We start from the raw sequence: 16,912 nt of genomic DNA, 5'->3' as shown, positions 1-16,912 counted from the left end.
ACACAGCTCATGTGTGAGCTGTGAAGCTGTTGCAGTCCTTTGTAGCTGCTCTAAAAGTGCCAAATAATTATCCTAATTCTCCGTCGTGGTTCTTGATCAACTTTTTTCAGATCTTCTGGACATGAATCCAGTGTCCTGAAGCTGTTTCTACAAATTACGGAAGACACTGGACGTTACACTGAGTTCTCTATCTACCTGCTGTTTTGTCTGATTGGTTTGCCTCCAATCTGTTGACAATTCTCCATTGTACCATGGATACGTTTATGGCTGCTTATTTTACCTGATAAAATTTACCCAACTCTTACGAGCAATACGGTGGATAACGTGAAGGAGCAAATCTCCGAAAACCCCTCATACACTTTCACAATCACACCTCCACAATCAGAGCTCCACAGATATTCTCCTCTACCCTTTATGTAGTCGACTCTGAATATTTGTGTAATTTATCGGCATAATTTGTTTGTTTCAATACTTTTCGTAAAAATACATATAATTTTTAAATTCTGTTCATATTTTACATGAGTATAGTATCAGCATTAGCGTTAATACATGCAAAAACCTTGAGATCTTTCTTTAGACCTTTTCATTTTCCATTAGTAGTATTCGGCTATTCGATTTCACAGATTTTGCGCTATTTTATTTGATATTTCTCCAGGAAATTCAGAATATTGTCGAATTCTTGCTATTGTACGACTCGCATTATTAAGTTCTTCACTAACAAAAATTCTCTTACCTTAGAATCACGCTTCAAACAATTGTTGATAAATCTTAAACAATAAGCAACGATATGACATAATTTTGGCCAAGATGAATTTTAAAAACAGAGGAATCATCACCAGTTTTAAAAAAACTGCAAATATTGCATTTTCTTTCTTTCTTGGCTACTTCTTGACTGTCTAGTTTAATGCTCATTTGTTCTTTTAATACAGATTCCGGATAATGTTAACCAGGAAGGTCCATTGAACCGCTGATCGCAGTCAATTAGTTCATTAGATTGTAAGCCTCTTGTACCATAATCAACATTATTATTTTTCCTTGAACGTGATGTCATTTTACCTAAGGAATGATGGTTTGAGCTTTTCGCACTCGATTGACTACGAAAGGAATCCATCTCCGTGATTAAGAGGCAACCCAGAATGAGGTGATAGTAGAATCTGACCATGAAAAACGGTTACTAGCAGGAACATTTCATCACTGCCTTTAAGAAATTTGCTAACAATAATGCAGCACACAATTCCTTCATTGGTAAGGATGCTCCAACTCTTGTTTTTACACATAGCAATTACACTTTAATTTCTTCTTCAAAAAAATTATTTAGCATAAATAACTTCACAATACACCTTCACAAATGAATAATAAAAGACATGCAACAATATTTTATAATAATTACTAACTAAAATTATGCTAGGAAGTTTTAATTTACTATGCAAATTTAAGTCTCTCTGGAAGCGAATCCAAATCGTCGATCGTTGTGGTTTAAGAGGTTCATTCCAATCTATCTTCTCAGTCCACAAGTATCGAAGAAATATTTTTGCAGAAATAACTGGAGCCAACCAGCCTAAAGGATCAAAATGTCTCGCAACTTCTGACAGCATATTCCTTTTAGTGACAGCGGAAATTACAGAAGATAGTATGTTAAGCAACGATATCAAATCAGTTTTGGCACAAAGGGGATGCCAGTTCATTCCCAATAATTTCCTTGGTTGTTCCTTAAAAATATCTAACAGACAAGCATTTTCTCTGAGTTCTTTTGGCATTCTTCTACTACATCGAGTATATTAGATGATCATTTCCCCAGCATAAAGACGCCTCTACTCAGAAGATTATCTATGTTATGTATTACACTTTTAGTAGCAGTTCTTGATGTAGCGCCTGTTAAAAGATCATCAACTGAAAACTTAGATTTTATAATTTCATACAATAGAATATGATGAAAAGAGTTTCTTAAAGTTTGATTTAGAAGTTTTTTAATTTAAAGTTGAAACTATGTTTCGCACATACCTTAATTTTACGCATAGCACAATCGGATAGAGTGGGAAAAAATCTTTTAAACGAAACTTATATGAGATTTTTATCGTAATTTCTGATTTTTTGGCGATATCACTGGAAGTTTCCGCCATTTTGACGTAACAGAATTGTTGGAAGTAAAAGAATGATTGTATATTGTTGATACGCAATTTTCAATTTTTCAGTTGTATAATTTGATTAATAACGTGTCATTAAGATTAAAAATATGAACGTAATAATAAATAAATTAATAAGAATTTGTTTTATAAAATAAGCTTAAAACTCCTAAAATAATTAGCGAACTGAAAGACGGAAAATCATTTATTTAAGTTTAATAGGAATAAGAAATTAATTAATTCTCTCTACAAAATTTATCTAAAGTTTAATCAGAAATAATAAAAGTGAGGGGCAGCCTTTATAAATTTATAAAGGCTTATACTCATTACAGTGCAAATGGATGAATATATTTCATTATTCGAGTGCCCACGCTTTTGTTATTCGTGATGTAAAATTGTAGATGAATTTTGTACAGATAATTATCGACTTTTTTATTCCCAGTAAATTAAATAATAAATTATTTTCCCCGTTTATGTTACTAATTATTTTGAGAGTTTTAAATGAAAACTTATTTTATAAAAATTCTGATTTTTTTTAGTTTTGTTTTATGTATGATGGTGATGTATGTATGCCTAATATAAAAAAATCTATCTAGTATCATAATAAATGCATTGGATCTTATGTTAACTTTTTGCATAATTTTTTATGTGTGATGATGATGCATGTATGCGTAATATAAAAAGTAATGATCTAGTATTATAATAAATGCATACAATCATATGTTAACTTTTTGCATAAGATCTCAAACCATTTCGATTCTCAACCATAATATCTAAGCATATGCTAAATTACTCTCACCAAGAAAACGAAAATCACAAGTTCATCTTTCTACTAGACGGTATCACGAATGGGAAGGGGGTACAAGATGAGATTATAAGAAATGTGTTAGCTCAGAGCAACTGCGATTTTCGGGAGATATCAGGTATTTGCACATTCCTTTGGATTAGTATGTGTTCTTTGTATACTCGATTGCAGTACGCGTACAGCATAAAATAAAAGTTACACTATCATTGAAACTACAGCAAAAATTAGTGGTTAATAAATCTAAATGGAAACCATACAAAAGGAAGAAGAGTGGTGTAGTGCTTTGACTTCGGAAAGTGTACTTAGTTAATTTTGTGCACTTTTATTTCTTACTTTGGCTTTCTCCACTAATTAAAAAAGAATTATTTCATAATATTTATATTCAAAAGCAAGCTGTTATGAAAATAACTTTTTTCAAAATAAAGCTGTTGCTGTTATCAGAATATTTTCTACTTTTCCACTGCAATACTAAAAACGCGACACGTAATTTTTGCGTTTATTTTCAAAATGTAAAAGCAAATTTTATTTCTTGTACAGTACCATTTTCTAACCAGTTATTTTAAATACATTTCCTATCAAACCTCGCTTCGTTTCTCTGCCAGAATTCAAATTTCCAGCATCCTCGATATTCAAATTAGATAGAATGAAAGAAGTACTTACAGGAAGGTTTTGGAAGGTGAAATCAAAGTGTGTTCTGCCTGCTTGAAGGCCGCACTGCTAACTTTGATTCTCGAGCGACCATAATTCTGTGACGTTGAGGTTTTCTTGTTATTAGGCTTGTTTACGCCAACTTCGAATCAAGGCCAGCTTATGCGATAATTATACTGTTAAGCCGTTAGGCTACACTTAACTTCATTAACTTTTAAATTAATCATTACATTTTGATTTAAGTCAAAAGTGCTGGCTAGTCAAAAGCACGAGTTAGTGCCGACATACAATCATATGTTAATAAACGGCTCTATAATAGTTATAAATAGTCTATAATAGTTAATAAACGGCTCTATATACCCTTTTTCGGATTTTGAAGTACTTCAAAGGACTCGATGATAATTCGCCAAACAGTCTTTAACATGGCGGACATTTTATGATAGCCAAGAATACAAGAGGTTACCTCCTTAATGAATGATTGCATATTTATGCGATAAAATTTGCTGTATTTTTTTACGGTATATTTTCTGCCAAAAGCTCTCATCTTACTTATCGCTCGCTGCGATTGGATTGACAGATGACAATTTATGTGGAAATGAAAAAGTTAAGTTTTAAAGACATAATGAATCTTATGGTTTCGTATAATTTCAGAATATGGTCCACCTTTTACATCTTCTCTCCACAATATCTGAGAAAGAATTTTGCAAATATTTTTAAAAATTTGCCGTACGTAATTTTTAAATAATTCAAATGCTGAAAAATTTGATTCCACATATAATTTTCTTATCACTCATTCTCCAAAAAAAATCTTGGATTTTTGCCATCATTTATATTACAGAATTTTTTTAAATGTATATGAATGCTGCTAGCTCTTTTACAGTTTTGTTGCATCAAAGTTCTTCATAAGTCCTAACTTAAGGGATTTTTAAGGAGGAAGTACATTTTTTCAAAACAGGTGTAAATCAAATTAACAATTGCTTATCATTCACCTCAAATATTCTAATTACAGTTTTCCCCCTTGGCTTTTTTGTAGAAGGATTTTCAAATTTTCCTAATCTCATCTCCCGACATACATACTTACAGAATAAGCTAATTATGTTAACAGCAATTTGTTTTATTATGGGTAGATAATTAGCCACGTACAAAAATTGGTTTTCCTAAATTTATATCAACGTAATCAAATATGTTTCCTTTTATTTTCTTTTTTTAATAAAAACTATATTTGATTGGGCAGTTGAATAATATATAATTGAACTGGTTTTTAATTAAAGAAAATGAAGTATTTATAATATATTTAAAATAAAAACTTTGAAAAGAACATGATAATTAAAATTTTCTTTCGAGTTGTTTCTATAATCTCAACAAATCTAAATTCATTTTGATTTGCAGGTATATCCCAACGTTTTTTATGTATCAGTAAACAGCGCTCGTTAGATTTTGTAACTGCAGCTGAATAGTAGCTACAGAGCGCTCTAGGATTACCAGAAGTAAAGGGAGAAGTATTTGGGAATATGTTATTTGGTCTTGTGCCACGTCATCATCACCAGTACAAGAGAAAAACAAGCGCGTTTTTTGGTGACATGCTTGCATTACAAGAGTTTTCAAGCTCTGCAAAGGAAACGCTATTATAAAAATACTTGTCTTCTACGACTCGATATAAATACATATCATGTCTAAATTCAATATAAGTAGCCTTAATATGTGCTTCATTGTTCCAGATTAAACTCTTAGTACCGTTGAAGGACTATTATTTAAATTAACCAATTATGATTTATATATTTATATCACCTCCTTTCCGTTTTCTTCTCCAGAATGTAAATGAGATAGCTAGTATTTAAACTGAGGTTTTGGGATTTTAAGACAAAACATTGTTCTGGCCTGCGCGTGACCACTTCATTAAGTTTTTGCCGGTTCTGGTAGTTCTAATCATTCGAATTTGCGCTACATCGTTGCTGGCATCTTGATTTTGACGCTCTGATTAAAATTACAGAGTATACTTATAGTATACTTAAATTCTGTAGTCTTTGTTTACTAGTCAATGTACTGAACTTGAATTTGATTGTTCTGTTTGTTCCGTTACTTAACACGAACTGTGGCTGATATTGTTAGGCAAGAGAGTACATTTATGATCTAAATTCTGTTTAAATAAAAAGGTTGTTTAAACTTTTCCACGACTTTATAGTTATTTCAGATATAACGGCAATTCGCTAAGCGTTTTTTGGGGTAATTGGACTAATTACCAGTTTCAGATCAAGTAAAACCCCATAGAGTGATTACATATTTTTCCGTGAAGAGTACCAAGTAAAATATCACTTCCGGTTCATCATATATAGCCCAAATCGAATATGTTTTTTTTTTCAATAATGATTATCTATACATCGTATATTCATACACGATTTTCAAGCATCAAATATGAGAAGTTTTGTATTATATCATAATGTACTTGTTCCCCAAAATCTGTTTAGAGCTTCAAGTAAAGTATAATTTCCGGTTTAACAATTTTATCCAAAATCTAATATGTTATTATTATGGGGAAGGACTGATGATAAGCATAACTACAACTCATGAAGTTAAACTAGGATTTATTTATTTAGATTAGAATGAAAAGAAAGTAAAAAGAATAATCTTCAAAACATTTTGAACACGTCTGTCCTCACTATCGTTCACGTCTCATCTGACCACACACTAATCTAGATGGCTCTCTTACATAATCTTAATTACAGTTACAGTTCCACTTCTGACACCAATATATGGGGAAGGATTGATGATAAGCATAGCTACAACTCATGAAGTTAAACTAGGATTTATCTATTTACATTAGAATGAAAAGAAAAGTAAAAAGAATAATCGTCAAAACATTTTGGACACGTCTGTCCTCACTATCGTTCACGTCTCATCTCATCTGACCACACCCTAATTTAGATGGCGCTCTTACATAATCTTAGTTACAGTTCCCACATTATCATCGATAAAAACGTCGCAAATATTAAAATTGAAAAGTTTCGGATTACATTTTAATATACATTTACATTAATGTTACGAGCTTCAAGTAAAGTACCACTTCCGATTGTCTAGTTTTAACGAAAATCTAATCAATTCTTTACATGAATGTAAAAAGCTTAAAAACGGGAAACAGAAATTCTTGGAAGTTTGATATAAGAGTTATTCTAGAAGAAAAAGTTGTCAAACACGTAAACTCAGACACAGAGACAGAGAGACATCGTTGCAAAAGTAATGAAACGCGTTTCGGCAAAAGTAATGAAACGCGAAAAGTAATGAAACGGTTGCAAAAGTAATGAAACGCGTTAAAAGTAACCTAATTCGTGTTTAGATATGTAAAGCACACTATCGATCTTCGATCTTTTGAACCGAAAATATTACATCCCTTACCTGTGTACATAGATTGGAGAGAGGTAAAATTGGGACTAAAGTATCATCAAAACTCACAAATCGAAATCTAAGTAGTTCTGGCAGTTTAATTCAAAGTATACTTATACCCGCAAATTTAACTTCCATATACCCATTCATTCTTAAACATTTGCCTGCATTAAGCTTCAACAAATGGCAGTGCTCTAAAACTGTGGCTAGCTGGAAAAAAATCCGATTTCATATTTGAAATCAACACGCGCATTACATGGAAAATAAAAGTTACTTATTATGTGAGAAAATAATTCTTGTCACATGTCCATATAAAAGGCACTAAAGTTCGAGCTTGATTTTTAGAACTTATGGTTTTTATTTACATTTTAGCCTAAGAACATTCCGGGAAGAGCTGTAAATTTTATTTTAATACTAAAAAGAATTTTCTATCTTTTGAGAACTACAGAGGCGAATGAAAACAATCCGTGATTCTTTTGACGGGAGAAATCAATGTAGAATAAAGTTTCTGTAACTTCCTTAACAGGACGTCGTACAAAATCTTGGATTGAGAGCAAAAGATCTTTCTATATCAGGATAACATACCCATGCGGAAAGGAAATGGACTGGGCTTCCCCTTCTTCTCTTTATTTTCGACGTGCTGCAATTGCGTCGAGAATAACAATGAGACCAAATAGACTAATGCGAGCGTAAAAATTTTGAAATAGCCAGTCGGACCATTGCTTCCATTGAAAAACGGAAAGATCTCTGGAGAAAGGGAGGTGGGTTATCAGTAAAGAGGATAAAAATTCTAAACGACCACCCTCAAGGATGAAAAGATTCAAGAGATCTTGGAGCATCTTTCGTTTCAAATCTATGGTTGCCATTGTAGAATACCCTAGTTTTCTCTTAACGTGAATCATTCTACTCATTGCAAGGCGGCATGGCTGGAAAAGGTTTCTACGGGGTACACAGAAATGTTCCTTGTGAAGCAAGGTGTATTACTCAATTTTGAGTAAATGGTAAATGTATTAAAACTAGAAAGAAATTAGTCTCCTGTTTTAAAGAGAAAAGGGTATTTTATAAATAAAATTTTTAACCTCTAATTTTTAATCTTCACGATATTTCAACAAAAATACAAATTTTGTATCACAATTTGATTAAGATTGCAACCAACACAGTATATCTTTTACATGATCACAAACTTGACTAAATTTTGCAGTCTTTTTTTTTTTTTTTTTTTATTTTTTTTTTTTTTTTTTTTGTTTGTAGTCTCTAAATTTTGTAGTCCAACCAGTTCAGAATAATTTGATACAATGTTTTGTGCATGAGAGATGTTGAAACGAATTTAAACATCGATTCAATAGTTCCCCTCCACCACATCCCCAGTAATCGCTCCCGCTTCTGCGGTGTTTGTTTAAAGTTTGAAGGTCTCCGTTTTGGATTTCGAGCACTGAAAGTCAGCCTGTGCTCTTTTTAAATAAAAAAAATGGAAGTAAGCTGGGTTAAAATGTTAATTATACTTTAATTTTCGTTTCTGATATATCTTTATCCTTTATCATCATGTGGTACAAAAGCTAGGATGAACAGAGTGTTCTTTTCTTTAATGCTCATTAACTTGGTTTTGAACATGGTTTATAGTATATTAAACAGTACATTTTAAATATTTGTCTTAAGTGCTGTATTAATTTTATTAGTTGTGAATATGGATTCTGAAAATCCGAAATATTCACCCCTAAAGCCTAGAAATAATATAAAGATTCATGGCAATCGTTTCACAACATTAGCTAAACAAAGCATTTATGGGCCACCAACTGCCAAGCGGTAAAATTCACTAAACACTGGTAGTTCTTTCCGAGACGAAATATTCCAGAAATTAATGAAAGATTACTTTATGATGTGAGGATAAATCAACGGAGGCCTGTCAGCGCACATTTGCGGATATAATCACATATACAAAATTATGCCTATTGTAAAAAGTTAAGAAACATGTTGTCAAGAACTTCAGAAGTTGCTGAGATATCTATGACTTATGCTGTTAAATAAGAAGCTAAAACATCTGACTACTCAAACCTAACTGTAAATTATGAGGGATCATGGAAACATGCTCCCATATTTTCGTTTTAAGAACCCAAATTTAGTATTAAATTTTGAATTAGTAGAATAACCGGTAAACAGTTTTATTAATATGTAGCAATTACTATTGAATTATGAAATAACATTAATATTCAAAATTAAAGTATGATTATCATGTAAAAAGAACTACAAAAAGCGTTCTGTAGGGTTACGTAACAAATGAAATAATTTTGAAAAGAAATAGTTCATACATAGCCTAGGAACTTCTATTTAGTGACAGAACAGCCTGACGTAATATATCAAATATCATTTACGAAATTTTGAGTCTTTTATTGTAATGTTAGTATAGCTTGTTTTGTTTGTTCAAAACTAGAATTTGATCTAACAAATTCAGGTTTCTTAACATTTTTCATGTTGCCTGGAAAATAAGAAAACTCAAAATTTATGGTTTAAAAAAATGTAAAAAATCCTTTTTCCGCTGAATTTAATTTAAATTAATCTTATATTATTTATGCGAAAATGTAGGAAATAATCCAGAGACCTTTCGCCCACAGTAGTTGAGGAATAATACTGCCTCGATTTACATTCTCAGCTATTAAATCGGCTGATCTACAATCTTTTTGCGTTTTTCATCATTCTACTGTTATTCATTCCAAGAATTCTCAGTGTAACTGTTTTTCAACTCGTGTTACTTCCTTTTACGCATTAATTTAATACCTTCTAGATAAACCTATTTCTGTTACAAGCCTTTTCGAATTATTGCAATAATTTTAAAGACATGCACTCTAGTTTCTTTTGTGATTGTATATCCGTGTTCCTCCATTTTATTTTGCTTTCACCGAAATTAGATTCATTAGGAGATGAATTATTTAACTATGTTCGTAATTTTTTTGATATTTTCATATTTAGTAACTTATACCGTTTAAACAACCAATGTGAGAGAAATACTTAAAATTCTGCTTTTACATATGTTATTAAATATTTTCATTTTTCTTCTTCTTGATTTGATAATTCCTAAGAGCATACTTGTGATCAAATCTGAGCTAAAGTTTCACATCTGCACTAGGGAGGAATAATTTAATAGCAAAAGAAAGTTTTGAAAGAAGAGTTTGCTGAGATTATCCTCTGAAATATAATGGTCAGAAGGAAATGTATCGAACAAAGCTTTTAACAGGAAAACTTCACAGTAATCACTTTTATCAAAATTCTGGGATGTCTTGGGACTACTATTCACTGCTAAATTGGTGTTCCTCTTGTCAAACGTATCCGGTTTTCCTTTTATACCGAACATTTCCTTTCTTTATATTTTGTACGACGTGCCTAGAATCAAGAAACACAACTATAGTCATAAGACGTAATTAAATATCACATTTTCTTTGAATTCTCTCAGGACTTGCACCAACGGATGTCTTCCATCTTTCACAAGAAAGAAAGAAACAAAGCATTTATCCGCCACAGCGTCTAATAATTGAGCAATATTTCTAGTCACGAGGGTCTACGTTTCCACCATATATACTTCTTATATTCTGTGTCATAAAGCAATTGAATTGTTACCTTTGAATGCATTCACAGTCGAAATATTGCTTGAAACTCGAGCATGTAAATGTTTCACATAAATATAGCCATTAAATAAATTCATTGCTTGGAACTTTCAAAATATTCGGAAAAATAAAATAATAAGGCTTAATTTAGTGATTAAACCAGACAGAAATTTCAAAAAATTTGTAATACAAACTAGGAAAGATAAGAAGTCAAAGTGATCCAGTGAAGTTATAATAATATTTTTCTCTCATAAAATAGATCCGAAAACGGAATATTTTCTACTAATAAGAAATTAAGCAATGCTGCTACAATTGCTTCGTTGTGAGCCGTAAGTGCTGAAATATTAACTACAAATTGTACTGTGATCAGCAATAATAATTACTGTAGAGATAGATATAGTGATGCTAACAAAATAATTAAGTTTCCTGAGAAGAGTATAAAAACTTTAACTTGGAGTTAATGATGACAACCTGAATAAATTGATAAAATTTTGAAGTAAAAGACAGCTAATGATGAAATTCATGAAAGTTTAATTTTCAGTTATTTCTTTTTTCTTACTGCTGCCCCCCCCGATTATAAAATCAGCCCTTCCTAAAACTTTCTTTCACATAGCGCTTAACCACTATCCACTGTTTTCAGAATTTCTTTACACTCTCCGGTATTGCTGCAATATATCTTAATCTGGTATTACTTTAACACCATAAAATGTATAGATAAAAAATATAATACACTCTTAGACAAAAAAAAAAAAAAAAAAAAAAATGGCGCACCGAGAAGGAGTTATCCGAATGGGATGAAAATCGGTAGACGTGATGTACATGTACAGAAAAACAAATGATTACAGTTTGAGAAAAATTGGATGATTTATTGAAGTGACAGAGCTTCACAAAGTGAAAAGGTCAGTAATGCGTTTGTCCATCTCTGGCCCTTATGCAAGCAGTTATTCGGCTTGGCATCGATTGATAGAGGTTGCGGATGTCCTCCTGAGAAATATCGTGCCAAATTCTGTCCAACTGGCGCGTTAGATAGTCAGCATCCCGAGCTGGTTGGAGGACCCTGCCCATAATGTTCCAAACGTGCTCAACAGGAGAGAGATCTGGCGACCTTGCTGGCCAAGGTAATGTTCGAAAAGCACTATGGCAAGCAGTAGACATATGTACAGGGTGAGGGCGGGTATTATCTTGCTGAAATGTAAGCCCAGGGTAGCGTGACATGAAGAGCAACACAACGGGCCTTAGAACTTCGTCGACGTACGGTTGTGCTGTAAGGTTGCGACGGATGACAACCAAAGGGGTCCTACTATGAAAAGAAATGGCACCCCAGACCATCACTCCTGGTTGTCGGCCTGTCTGCCGGAAGACAGTCAGGTTGGTATCACACCGCTGTCCGAGGCGTCTCCAGACTCGCCTTCGCTGGTCATCGGGGCTCAGTTCAAAGCGGAACTCATCACTGAAGATTATTCTACTCTGCGCTGGAGCGACAACCGTTCACTCATTGGCAGTCAAAATATAAAATTTTGCGTTTTCCGTTGAAACCTGTATGCATATCAATTTGTGTCCAATTTGCTTTATATCTTCTCGGTGCCTCGTGGTGCGTCGTCGTTTTTTTTTTTTTTTTTTTTTTTTTTTTTTTTTTTTTTTTAAATCTAAGAGTGTATAATGCTGATTATTGTATTATTTATTCTGATAAACATAGTGATAATACACATTTTAAACCAAAAAACAACATTATTAAGGCATTAAAGTAACTTTGAAATTTTTTAAAATGGAAATAACAAAGTAAGTGAATCTGAAAGTTTTTTCTCTCTTATCGCATGCATTTTTGTTGTAATTGGACATTATGTCTTTCTGGCAGTCGGAAGATCTGGAGTTCAAGTTCCGACGAGAGCATCATAGCTGATTTTATATTTCCAAGTTTCAAAATATTATAAATTTATTTTACAAGTGGTGCCCTAACTAAAACATAATTCATCACCAACAGGGCTAGCGAATGATTCCCGGGGTCCCAGTCGTCCTTCAAGTGTGGAAGAATTTAAAACATTTCCTCCCTCCTTACCAGGTGCCATCTTGGGGTAACTGGAAAGTACGTCCAACTAAGCAATCGGAGTTCGAAGGTAGGCAAGGGCATTGCATATTTTATTTTTTTGCATAAAAATAAACCTAATATACTCAGCCAATTTATTACTTCATTGATTACTTATGAGATTTAGGCTTTATAGTAAAAATCCTCAGCATTCATGAAATGGTGTTCCACCACAGTAAAATACTCAGCCAATAATAAATAATAATGCTAAGTAAGGTAAAGTCAGGAGCAGCATCCTTTTTACTACAATAATTTTTAGCATATATGTAAACTGTGCATGTTATTTCTCAATGTTCAGTATTTGTAGATAGTGTTTAGTATTTTAGTGCTTTGTGTCTTCATGTTTTTGTCTCTGTGAATTAAAAACAGAAGCACATGCTCCTTTTTTAAAGATGGTCTTCAAGAAGAAATCAAGTGAAACTTCCATAATGTTATCTTTTTCAGAGAATGATAATTTGAGAGTACTTTATATAAATCTTCATTGAAAGGATCTGAAATACATTTTTTTCATCACTTCTTTCCCAAGAATAATGTTTGAACAATCCCTTAAGTTCTTTTAAAGAGGATTATTATATTATTATTGACTTTGTTTTGAAAGATGAAGCTTATTTTTCCCTAAAAGGCTATAAAATACCTCAGACGTTTCGAACTGAATATTCTGAATATATGAACTGTTCTTTCAATATATGATTACCAAAAAATCTAACTTACTGACCACAGAATAAATTGTGTCGACACTTCGAAAACAGTATCGGAGCAGTATCTATAATCGAAAACAGTATCTGTAATCTTAAATTAAACTGACTGATTTTAAAACAAATATCGGACAGGTAAGCAAGTCCTTAAAATCATTTATCATTCACTTATTACTGAAGATATGATCAGCTGCAATCAATCATTTTACATGATAGGCAGTGACAAAGCGGGAAATGTGGTAGATACATGCGACGAATAAGGAATTAAGGAATATGATTGGTATGGCGGGGCTAGTTACAACTAATTACATTGGTCTTGTCCACATTTAGGTGAGCAACGGTCACATGGGAATGATTTACAATTATTTTCTTTTATTCAATGACAAATTGAAACTATCTGAATATTTTATTTTTTATAAGTTGACATTAGTAGAGACATTAGGTATTTTTTGGAAGCCGGAGAGATGAAAAATGAGCAATCGCCTTCACCGGGAATCGTACCACGGACCTCTGAAATAACGGCTCAGCGTGCTGACCACTACACCACGAAGGCACGCTAGGAAGATGGGAGAAATACTTTATACACTCTCCCTTTTAAAGGACGATTGGGGTTTTTAGGTGACCCAATCCTGGTTTTTAGGGGACCCGTCATCTACCAACCTTTTAGTTCAGGTGCCATTGTAGAGATATTAGGTATTTTTTGGAAGCCGGAGAGATGAAAAACGAGCAATCGCCTTCGCCGGGAATCGAACCACAGACCTCTGTCATACCGGCTCAGTGTGCTGAACACTACACCCTGAAGGCACGCAGGGAAAGCCGGAGAAATACCTTATAAAATATTTATTGTAATACTTTCTTGTTTCCGACAATTACGGATAATTTTTTCCCCGATCCCTGTCTTGAGTAGCAAAGTAGCAAAGGTTGAGAAACATTAAACGTACATACTTCAGTTTTCTTTTCAAACATTTTCACATTTACGTTTACTGACTGGTAGTGATGATACGTATGAGAAACTGTTCATTAATTGACTTTGAAACGCATATATTCACTTCTTTGATATAAATGTTATCAACATTATATGAAACTCAATTTCGCACAAAAAAGTAAATGCTTTTCAAAGAAACATATTCCCATTTCTTCACATGAAAAATTATTACAGAATGATTGACTACCAATTTTAATCAAAGTTGACAGGCAAGCAGTTAACTTAATTCTTTAGATGACCATGCACAATATGAGTTTAACTAAGGACAGGCAAAAAATCAGTAAAAATTAGAAAAATATAGTAACAAAGCTTTTAATCGAACTGTAAAAAATGAAACCAAGAAAATAAATGTTTTAACATTGGAAACACATTTTCAGACCCGTCTTGGTTATCAATAAAACAATTAAAATATATTTATAGGAAACGTTTTTAAACATTGCATCTAGGTATTTAACTACCGTATGTACTTTAAATTAAGACACCCTTGAATGTAGGACACTGTAGGATAAAAATGTAGGTGTATTTTTGATGAGAGTATGTTTCCTCTTAGAATTCATTTGTTCCTGATTAGAATGAAAGGCAACAAAAAGAAAAATTAAGAAACATTAACGATCCGTCATTACTTATTAGTTTTCATTAATTCCAGCAAACAGTATAATGAATTGAAATACCTCAAGTAGATTTGGTTATTATAATGCAGTTTATGTACACAGTAATTACCTATGTGCATTACTTAGAATTTAAGCACTATGTCTATAAGTTAGTTAACAACAGAAACAATAGTTAAAAAGAAAGCTGTCAAAATATAGCATGCAATTGTAACCTAGATTTTAGAATAATTATACTGTAATTATGTATGTACTGTATTTATAATAAGTAGACTGTATGTGTATACTACATAATATATACACTGCATTCATGATTATTACCAGTAAAATACTGGTACGTATCTATCTACTGGTAAATATTTTTCTTAAATCTGCCGGTAGGTAATTACCAGCATTTTCTTCTCTGTCCTCGGCTTATATACGGGAATATTTTGTTTCTTCCACTCTTTCAAATCTTAGGGTGCGGCTTATATTAGGGCCAATACAGTTGTTTGAATCTAGGTAGTTATACAAAACGATAATTAAACACCTTCTTCTCATTCTAGAATTTTATTTATTAAAATCTTTGATTACAAACCCAAAGTTTTAGTCTAAAAATATATCAAAAAGGGGGCTTATTTTTGAGAAAATATGTTTTAAAATACTTTTAGTACTCAGCGTGTATTCTCTGTGAGTGTTAAAATACTTTCGATGCAAATAAATCGCCTCAGATTTCAAAGCCTGCTTGAAAATTATCTTTTTTGGTTCTTCCTTAACATATGCAATGTTAAAGTTTTTCAGTTTATTCCCTGAAAGCACTAAAATATTTAAAAGAATGTGTAAAATTACGGGCAAAAATTGCGGAACGTTTAGGATAAAATCTATAGTGCTTGAAATGTAAATTTACCGAAAATCTATCTCTGATTTTATGCAGAGGTATTAAATTATCCATATTCGAAACTCAATACATTACTAAAGAGTAGTTTTGTAATGCTCGAAAGACACGAAAAAAGTCTCCGCAAAATAATGATAAAACATTAAACAGTTATGGGCCATATGACAAGATCGTGAATAAAATAAAGGAAAGCATTACTGATAATGATTTGAAAGTCTAATGGAGATAAACTGCGAAAAAGTAGTTTAAAAGCTAAAATCAATGGAGTGTTTCATCTTCATTTGCAATTGTATGCTGAAAGTAGTTTAATTCCTTTAGATTTTTTGTACAATTTTTTCTGCTTTTTCTTCTCATTCTTGAAACCTTTTTAATATTTTGTCTAAATTACATATATTTATTTAATATTCCTCCACCTTTTTCGGCTTTTGTGTTTACTAAACAACAATTTTTTTTCAGTCTTGATTAGTTGAATTTATAAGAAGCATAAGCCATTGATAAGGGGGAGTATCAAATGCTAATTTAATGTAGTTAGAGAAAATTCAAAATTTGTTATCATGTTATGATTACTGATACAGTTAATGTACCAGGTTTAAAGTTTTAGAACAGTATAATTTTATTAGTATTGCACGAGCCCATGGTAGACAGTCGAATTAATGTACACTAATAAAAATATAATTTTATAATAAATAATTAACATGTGTTTACTAATATAATTAGTCTATATCAGTGCCAGATAAAAGAAGCTAATGACTGTGGGAAAATTTTATTTACTTAGTTACATATGCCAAGTAGATATCTTGTTAGAGTTTATTTAATTTATATAAGAGTTATTTTATGTTTCGAACTTTTACTGTCACTTATGACTTTCTGTTTTCTCACCAGAAAATCAAATTAGCTAAATTTATATAACATTTATTTTATGTTTCGAACCTTTACTGTCACTTATCACTTTCTGTTTTCCCGCCAGAAAATCAAATTAGCTCAATTTGTATAACAGTTATTTTATGTTTCGAACCTTTGCTGTCAGTTATGACTTTCGGTTTTCCTTCCAAAAAATCAAATTAGCTCAATTTATATAACAGTTATTTTATGTTTCGAACCTTTGCTGTCACTTATC

This window comes from Stegodyphus dumicola, chromosome X1 (assembly GCF_044657685.1).
Source record: "Stegodyphus dumicola isolate Sdum_Otavi_A_Nest chromosome X1, ASM4465768v1".
Taxonomy (NCBI): domain Eukaryota; kingdom Metazoa; phylum Arthropoda; class Arachnida; order Araneae; family Eresidae; genus Stegodyphus; species Stegodyphus dumicola.
Note: the sequence above shows the minus strand (reverse complement) of the source record.